The 8852-nt window shown below is 40.4% G+C and overlaps 1 long non-coding RNA gene across 5 annotated transcripts in view; it reads right to left on the reverse strand.

Annotated features, from left to right (window-relative positions):
* LOC109286606 overlaps positions 1-6840 on the reverse strand; it is a 72092-nt gene extending 65252 nt beyond the window's left edge. For all 5 annotated transcript variants that reach the window (XR_002094636.1, XR_002094635.1, XR_002094632.1 and 2 more), the window contains exon 1: positions 6731-6840. This is a non-coding gene — a long non-coding RNA (uncharacterized LOC109286606). The remainder of the gene's footprint in view (positions 1-6730) is intronic.
* Positions 6841-8852: the final 2012 nt, after the last annotated feature.

Raw genomic sequence — 8852 nt, forward strand, 5'->3', positions numbered from 1 at the left:
AAATTTAAACAGGCTGCTTTTCACCCCGTCATCCAAGTCACTAATAAAGAAACTGAACAGTGCGAGCCCAAGGACCGAGCCCTGGGGGACTCCACTGCCCACTTCCCTCCAGGTTGAAAAAGACCCATTGAGCCAGGTCAGAGCAGCCCCGGGCTGTCAGGCTGACCCCCCCAACCCCCTGCCAGCCAGGGCTGCTCCAACCCAGCTCAACATGCTGTGGTCCTGAGCACACTTTCAAATGGTGACCTCAGGAGCAATAAACTCCAGTGCAATATGTGCCAGAGTTTATTGCTCCCTGTTAATAGCACGTGTAGACATGCCCACTCAGTGCTATTATATCTAGGACCCTGCTTTGCCAGTTTTCAGAGTGGATCTAAACTTTAAAGAGGAGTTTCATCAAAAAACACTAAAAATATAGTACAAATTTAGTATTTACTAAATTTACAAATTTAGTATTGTACTAAAAATATAGTAAATATAGTACAAATATAGTACAAATTTTCATAGCTACTGCCATGAAGCAGTGAACTGTTTGAACCAGCTGAGAGTCCATTTCTTAGACTTTAAAATGTTGCTTTCACAATGGTTTTGAATGAGAAAAGCAATCTCTTAATGTTTCATAATAATGGCAAGGTTATCTTATTTGCCACATGAGCCAAGCATTTAGAAAAACACTGTGTTCCCAAATGAGATTATCTTGATTTTTCAAATGTTGAACCGTGTTTCTTCTTCAAGCCATGTTGTGAAAAGAATGTATTGTTATGGGCTTGTTTGTTTTGGGGTTTGGGTTTTTTTTGGTAACTTCAGCCACATAATAATTTTATATACCTGGCACCATCTGCTTTGTTTCCGAACATTGCTTGGTGTTGAGTGTTTACAATTGAATGGAAGTTTTCAAATAACACTTTTGATATAACAGAGTTTAGTAAGGTTACAGCAGAACATTTCAACCCTGAATTTTCAACCCTGCCTACATTTACAGGCTGTGCCTCTATCCCATAGCAAGAAGGGATTTAAGAAGCCAATGAAACCACTAAACACATAGGCTGTATAAACAAGCCACTACAGAGTCACCAAAGACTTAGCCAGTTCCCTAGGACAAAATATGTCTGCAATACACCATACAAGCATGGATGCAGCAACGCTGAGAAAAGGAGAATAAACTATTAAGCAGAGGATAATCAGACATCATGTGGACATCTGACAAGAAATCCACTGACTGGAAAAACAGGTTACGTAGACTGGCTTTGTGCCCTGCAGAAACACAGAACAATCCACAATGAAGGAAAATTCCATGGAGTAGCATAGTATGTACATCCTGGAGTCAATGGGTGACTAGTCCAAGAAAAACAGCCAGTGACCCAAACCAAACCCCAAACAACGTAAACCTCAGAAACGTAAATAAAAATTAACTGAGTAAGAAGCCCTCTGAGACTTGGGAAAGCAGGGAAAGAAACAGATGATATTATGGGAGCACAGAACCCACAAAAAGTCCAGGCAGCTATTTATCTATTGCACCACGGCAAAAGAACAGGCCTTGTAACTCTTGAGTAGTATCAGTGAATTGAGGATTTGGCATGGTATAGTACAACAAAGTCGTACATGGTATAGCACAACTTACCCAGATAGGAAGTTTCTAACGGCCAGCAGTGCCAGACTGTAATAACTTTCCATTCAAAGGCCTACAAAAAGGTTTATCCTGCTAAGGCCTGTTTCTAAAAGGAAAAGGAAGGGAACGTATATTCCCCACACTTTACATGTTGCACTCATCGATGTTCCATGTACAAAAGCATGGATTATTAGATGCTGCTAAGAGCCACACAAAACCCGTCTCTGTCCCAAAGTTGCAGAAGTATGCGACTCTGAAGGAGTCTGATATATAAAAAAAAAACAGACAATGAAGAAAAAAACCACCAAAAATAAAACAGGTTCAAGCACCGTGCCTTTAAATAATGAGCTCTTCTCTTCCAGATGATTTTAATAAGCCCCAGCACATGTGCTGTAACCCCTTGATGCAGTACAATATGAATAACCAAATAAAAGATCTCTCCAGATTTTAAGATTTACTGTTTGTGATGGGAAAAGGCCAACCAGATGACATCATTATACTTCAAATGCAAGTCACTGCCAAGTTCGGTAATACTAAACCATAGAAATTGATCCTTTATGGAGGGGGGGGGTTGTGAAGAAATGAATTTTGGCTTCAGTGGCAATTTTTTCCCCTTTTGTTATTTAAGTGCAACATTTATGTTTAACAAGCTTCAATTTGACTTAAAGCTGGAGCCAGAAAACCATATTTTTATAGGTTATTTAGTTTCAGCCATCTGCTTAATTGGAAATAATTGAGTTTGACAATTTAAGGGTTAAAAGTCAACAGGCTGTGTTGGGTTATTCACAGAGAGCCAGGTTCTGGCTCAGGAAAAACTGCCGGCAATTCAGTGGGAGTTTGCCTGAGCAAGGAGTTAGCAGGACTTCAGCATTTGGCACACAGCATGGAAGGTGGAGTTTTGTTTGCATTTAGTGGAATAGCATGGCTTGAACCTATCCGTACTTATTTAGCAACAATGTCCTTTTGTTATAAGACATCTGGCTTTCTGGAAATTCAGGCTGTGATATTCATCTCAGTCAACCCCATGGAGTATAGTAATAATATTTTGTAGGCATGTATCAACCTCCATCAAGGAATCTCAAAGAACACTACTACTATTAATGATGAGACATACTATTTTAATGAGATCCAATGAGTATTATTATATCCTGTTTTGAATTGAGTAAACTGAGTCCCAGAAAGCTTAAGTCCCTAGCCCAAAATGCACAGTGACTCAGAGATGGAGCTGGACCTAAAACCACAAGTTATCATTCCCACGCCCCTGCACACCATTACTTTAGCACTCTTCACCTAGTTGTTGTGTTAGAAAGCTTTCTGCTGTAGGTAACTTCTGTAATTTAGTATCAGATCCTTACTAAGGCTGAACTTCCATGTACCAGCTCCAAGGTAAGCGGATTCAACACTGTGACCCGAAATTATTCTTCAAGACATTCTCCACAGACTATTGTCACATGTTCGAGAACAAACTCATAGGGCAAACACATTTCTGTGAAAAGCAAACACACACAAAATACGCTGCTTCCAGGCTCTTCAGAGAGGAAGCCCCAAACTGTACAAATAATTGATACTCTTACATGTCTAGTGCTGCGCTCATGAAATGTGCTCAGCGCACAGATTACCAAGAACATTGCTCTTTTCTAATGTGTGTAAATATTACTGAACATCCAATAGACTTACTAAAATCAAGTCCTATACCATGTAGCTTTGTTGGCTTGAGCCCCTAATTATTAATTCACACATCTCTGTGATCTGTTTGTCATGCAATAGTTTGGCTTTTTTGATTTGCCTCTTATCTATAAAGTCAGATGGACAGGGCCCTATTGTTCTCTGGAGCCTACCATGATTAATCCCCCTTTAGCTATGCTGATAGCTGACATATGTTGTCAACAATGGGTAAATCTCCTCATGGAGACATGGTTTTTCTTAACACCAATGGAGGGACGACTATAGATACTCTTGAAGAGACAACAGACTAAAATCATGCTAACTGCAATGAAACCTCTTGGATGCACGACTGAGAAGACCCAGAAGTAGTACCTAGTCAATGATCTGTACCGAGAATCCAACTTCACCTTATCTTTCAGTACGTGCAGTTTCAACCAACTCTTATCGTTATCTTATTTCACTAATGAAAAGCTAGATGTGATGCATGCTTGCTTACAGCCGCAAGAATGTATAAGGTGTATACATACTGACTTTGCAACTTGTTTCTCACATTGTAAAATAATATTATGAGTTGAGTTAATTATCCCTGAAATGGTTGAAGTCACCCTTCACTCTTGAAAAGTGTAAGAAACAATGAAGCTCTTCTATGAAATGAAACAACAGCGGCCTCCACTCAAAGCATAAGGTAATATCACCGCTCGCAACAAAGGCGCAGGAAGGTACACACGAGAGGATTTGCTGGGGATTGTTCTAGGAGAAGTGAACGCATGTCTCTGTGATAGAAGAAAGAGAAGCATTAAATAACATGAAACAGAGGCAAAAGAAAGCCAAAGAAGTACCCAGGACAAGTACTGAGAGTGTGACCCCCAATAAAAGCCTTGAGCAAGCTTCCAGGCCAAGTGGTGGCTGGAGAAGACCTTGAAAACATGAGCAAAGAAATCAACTCCTATTTGATCCCTGCTGTGTTCAAGGAAACTGAATTCTGCTCATTCTTTGGAAAGAAACAAATTTGCATCATAGAAAACCCTGGCTCCAACTTCAGTTTCTTTTTCTGACCAAAAAATTTGCTAGATCCCAAAGTCTGACTGACTTCTCAGGTAGTTAGTCAACAGTGGTAAGAGGTATCAGTGTCTCTAGCTACTGTGAAAACCACAGTTCTAACTGGAGACCAATTAGAAGTAGATGCCTATTTTAGGAAGTTTGTATAATCCTTCATAGGAGGCTTCTAGGAAGACCAATCCTTGGAAAATTTACACGCCTACACAGACTGACTTCACCCAAGCCTCACTGTTGAGGGCCATCGGTGAAAGGCAAGGCCTCGGGAAACCTGCACCCCAAACCTAAGAGGAAAGGGGAAGTATTTGCTATGCCTCTGCACCAGTTGCTAGTGCAAGAAACTGGAGTACACAGGACTCCTTCAAACTGAGCAGAAAATAGGCTAGCTGGTAGTCAATATTGTTTAGAAACTCCCACAAATTTACTAACGCGCACATGCTGTTTAAAATAGAGTGTTCTGAAGGCAGTTATCTGTCTTGTTTTATATTAAATCTTCCACTTGGCTTGGCGGAAACCTCCCCTAGAGACAAAAGAGAAAGGAAGAATGGAGAAAGGGGGTTCATATATCCAAACAAACTGGAGAATGGGCCTGTAGGGTAGACATAAGGAATAAAGGCATGACTTTGGGAAGGGTCTTTGCTATTACAACAAAGGGCATTTTTTGGCATTTTATTTTTAATGGTACATGACTCCATTTGGAAATCTAATCCTAGTGCATGTGAGAGAGAGAGCCAGATTTTCGGTGGGCTGCACGGTTTCAGTACTACAAGGCTCAGGGTCAAGCGGATGGTGAAGTAACTATTAAAACAGCTTCCTCCACCAAGGATAACAGACAGGTGAGGAAAAATATAATGGATTTTTCCAGTGTCATATAGCCTTAAATTATGGTCCTGATCCCAAACTCAACAAGGTCATTTGCCAGCTGTCCACAGACATCAGTGGGCTTTCTGCTAGGCCTAATATCAGTGTGAAAGAGTGGAGAAAATGGAGAAAATGAAAGTCCTAACTCCTATGCACTTTAACCTATATTCCTTGGGCACCCAGCGGAAGATCTGCTTCCATAAGGAATGGATGATTAGATCCCAGTATGTGTGAATTCAGGGATATCTCAAGCAAAGTAATACAATAAAAATAATGCTCCATGATGCCACGCTGCTTGCTTATAGAGAGTAATTACTTCTATTGCGTTGCCAAAAATCCTGGTCTTTTGCCTTAGCTTGAGTTTGAATTGAGTGATGCTCTGTTTTAATAGAAGTCTTGAATTTGGAAGCATCCAAATAAAACATGAAATGTGGTCATAAATATGTTTTCCCTTGTTTTGAGAGAGACAGCAAAGGGAAGTTTGGAGAATGTTCCCATTTTTTCCTTCACTGAATAACTTGAAAACTGAAAGAGAGTCTGTGTGTCCATCCTTTGGATTATTGTTTTATTTAGAGCTATGCAAAGAACCATGTTTTAATTTGGTGGGAAAACCTATATCTATCTATCTATCTATCTGTCTATCTCTATAGATATAGAATATTGTGTTATATCTATAAATATGGATATAGATTTATAATATTGTGTTACCCAAAATAAAGATTTTTTCCCAATGTCAGTGTTGTTTATTAACCATTTTAAATTTAGGTCAATCTTGAAAAATATAGTTTCAAAACAAATAGTTGAAACATTTTGTTTTGCAAAATGCCAAAACAGAATTTGCAACAACTGCATTTTTTTTTACCATGTAATGTGTCACAAATGTGGGTCAATATTGGCAAATAGTTTCAGTCATTTTGTAACTGTATTGTTTCAGAAAAATGTACAATTCACCAGAAAAAAAAATCCTGCCAGATTTAATATTATTTTTAGATTGAAAATCCAGTAAAAACTTCACTGATATTTATTTACATCTATATTCTCTGATGTTATTTAAAAGATGGAAATATATTATTTTTAAGACACCAGAAGCAATCTAAATCAACTTCCTATTTTTTCTGAACCAATCATATCAAAATACCAAAATCATTTAAAGTTTATGCAGAAGAAAATCAGAGTATTTAAAGTTTAAAATTAAAAAAAAATCTTCAATATATTTGTTAAGATTAAAGTAATAGTTAACATTTTTCTTCACAGGTCAGAAAGGTTAGTGGGAAGATGGAGATGCATATATCTATAGCTATTTGAACAACAAACTAAGTGCTCTTTAGCGCATATAGAGAAACCCAGCAGAGGACAACCGAATAAAGCTGTGTATGGCAGGCTGGTAAAGTAGACAGCCCGTCACTCTAAGAACCAGGAAACCTGGGTTTCATTTCTGATCTCTGACCCCAAGAAAATCATTTTGCCTCTCCTATGCCCATGTCTCTTCCCATCCTTTCGCTGTAGCCACACAACACATTTACAATGTAATCAACTGACCTGATTAAGTAGGGAAAAAATGGGAGCAAACACATGACACTCAGTTCTGGAGTGCAGTAAATTACTTGTATCTGGGGTAGCTGAAAAACGTGTAGCAGCTTTACTATATGGGAAAGTTATCAAGCAAAATAAGTCATGTGCCTACTTCCCTAGATAATTACATCCTCAGGTAATTTGCTGAATGCAAACCAGTTCCCCATCCACCCAGCATCCAAACATGTAATAAATAGCAAGAACTGCTGGAACCCAGCTAGGGAGAAGGGGTGCAGAGTATATTTACTGCAACTGCGGTAAATCATTCTGTAGGAATCAAGATCATACCTTTGCCTTTTCTATTTAGATTTTAAGATCTTTGGTGCAGGCACTGCCATCAGAGCCTCAGCTGCTATTGTAATACAAACAGGGCTAAGATGACCTCACATCACTAAAGCCTGGGTGGTGGCTTTTGTGGTTCCTTGTCATTCAAATCCTCTGTGTATATTTTGCATTAGTATATTTTTAGTCTCCTCTTGAGAAAGAGAGTTGCAAATTATCCCAACATGAAACCAGGTGAACTTGGATGGTGTCAGCTGAGGACATTTTATGTTCAAAATCAAAGCAAAGCTCAGGTTATTGGCAGTGGCAGCAGTGATCTCTCACAAGGATGATCAAGGATGATCATTCCCATGGGTCAAGTGAAGGGTTATGAATGAGTTCACTGATGGCTAAGAAGGCCGATCCTAAAGCCACAGACTCCATGGCAAGCTGTTTGCGTAGCTTTAATAACTTTATCTCTTACAACAAATATACACCGATTTGGGATTATTTATGATTGGATGTTTAAATTGGAGGTTGGACAAAGCCTTGGCTGGGATGATATAGTTGTGGATGGTAGGGGTGTGAGAAACAGGCCGTACTCGACTTGGATTTGGATTCGGATTCAGCCTGTATCGGGGACAGTGATTTGATTTGTTGATTTGGATCACTGTTCCTGATTCAATTTGGCTGAATCCGAATCTGAAGATTTGATGCTGATTCGGAAAATCAGTGATTCAGACATAGACACAGCTTTTCATGTTTTTTCTACATGCCTTTAGGTCCAGGCAGCTCATGATTGCTGCAATGCTGGGGTGGATGGAGTGTCCCGGGGGGGGAAATGTGCTCAGCGATGAACCTGGAAGTGGACCAGAAGTACTTCCAGTCCACTTCCAGGTCCACCACTGAGCTTGCTCACCCCCCCAGCCCCCCCCCAGCTCAGTGATCAGCCATGGGGGCACCCTGGGTGCCCCCAGACCCACGAGACACCAGTTGCTGAGCTGGGGGGGTGAGGAGGGGGGCCTCTATACACTCCCCAGTAGACCCAGAAGTGCTTCTGGTTCACTTATGGGTCTGCTGCCAAGCATGCTGGGGAGTCCCCCACGCTTCTGTGGGACGCTCCATGCACCCCAGCATCGCAGCAATCACAAGCTGCCTGGTACCTTGAGGCATGTAGAAAAAACATGTAAAGCTGTGTCTATGTCTGAATCGTTGAATCTTTCCGAATCTCTCTGAATTGATTTGGAGGGTTCCAATTCAATTCAAAGAGATTAAACGGTCCACTGATTTGATTCAATTCAGATTTGAAGATTCGGCCACCAAATTGGGCTGAATCTCTGCCGAATCAAATCAAAGACTGAAGCTTCGCACAGCCCTAGCGGATGGTCCTGCTATGAGCAGGGGCTTGGACTAGATGACCTCCTGAGGTCCCTTCCAACCCTAATTTCCTATGATTTTATGATTCTATGAAATCCAGGTTGGTGTCCCCATATGAAGTGGTATGTTGGGTACTATGGAAATACTGAGGACACATCTTTGCTGGCAAATACCTTACTAACTCCACTGAAGTCAAATAATGATGCCTTCTGCCTGTACCAAAGCTCGGAGCACTGTGGGACTCCTTGGAAGTCTGTGATAGAAACCAAGACCAAAATTCATCCTACTTCAACATGCAAGATCTGACAAGTTCTGCACTCTTCTCCACTGCTGCATTTCAGACAGCATGATTTCCTGTTACATTTTAGAGGATATGGTATGGTAATTAGTGAAATGATTTGGGATGGGGGGAAGCGCTTTCAGTTTATGCAGCAGACTGGTCAATCTAACA

The sequence above is a fragment of the Gavialis gangeticus genome, unplaced genomic scaffold, assembly GCF_001723915.1.
Source record: "Gavialis gangeticus isolate Ggan-Ray unplaced genomic scaffold, GavGan_comp1, whole genome shotgun sequence".
In the NCBI taxonomy this organism is placed as follows: Eukaryota; Metazoa; Chordata; order Crocodylia; family Gavialidae; genus Gavialis; species Gavialis gangeticus.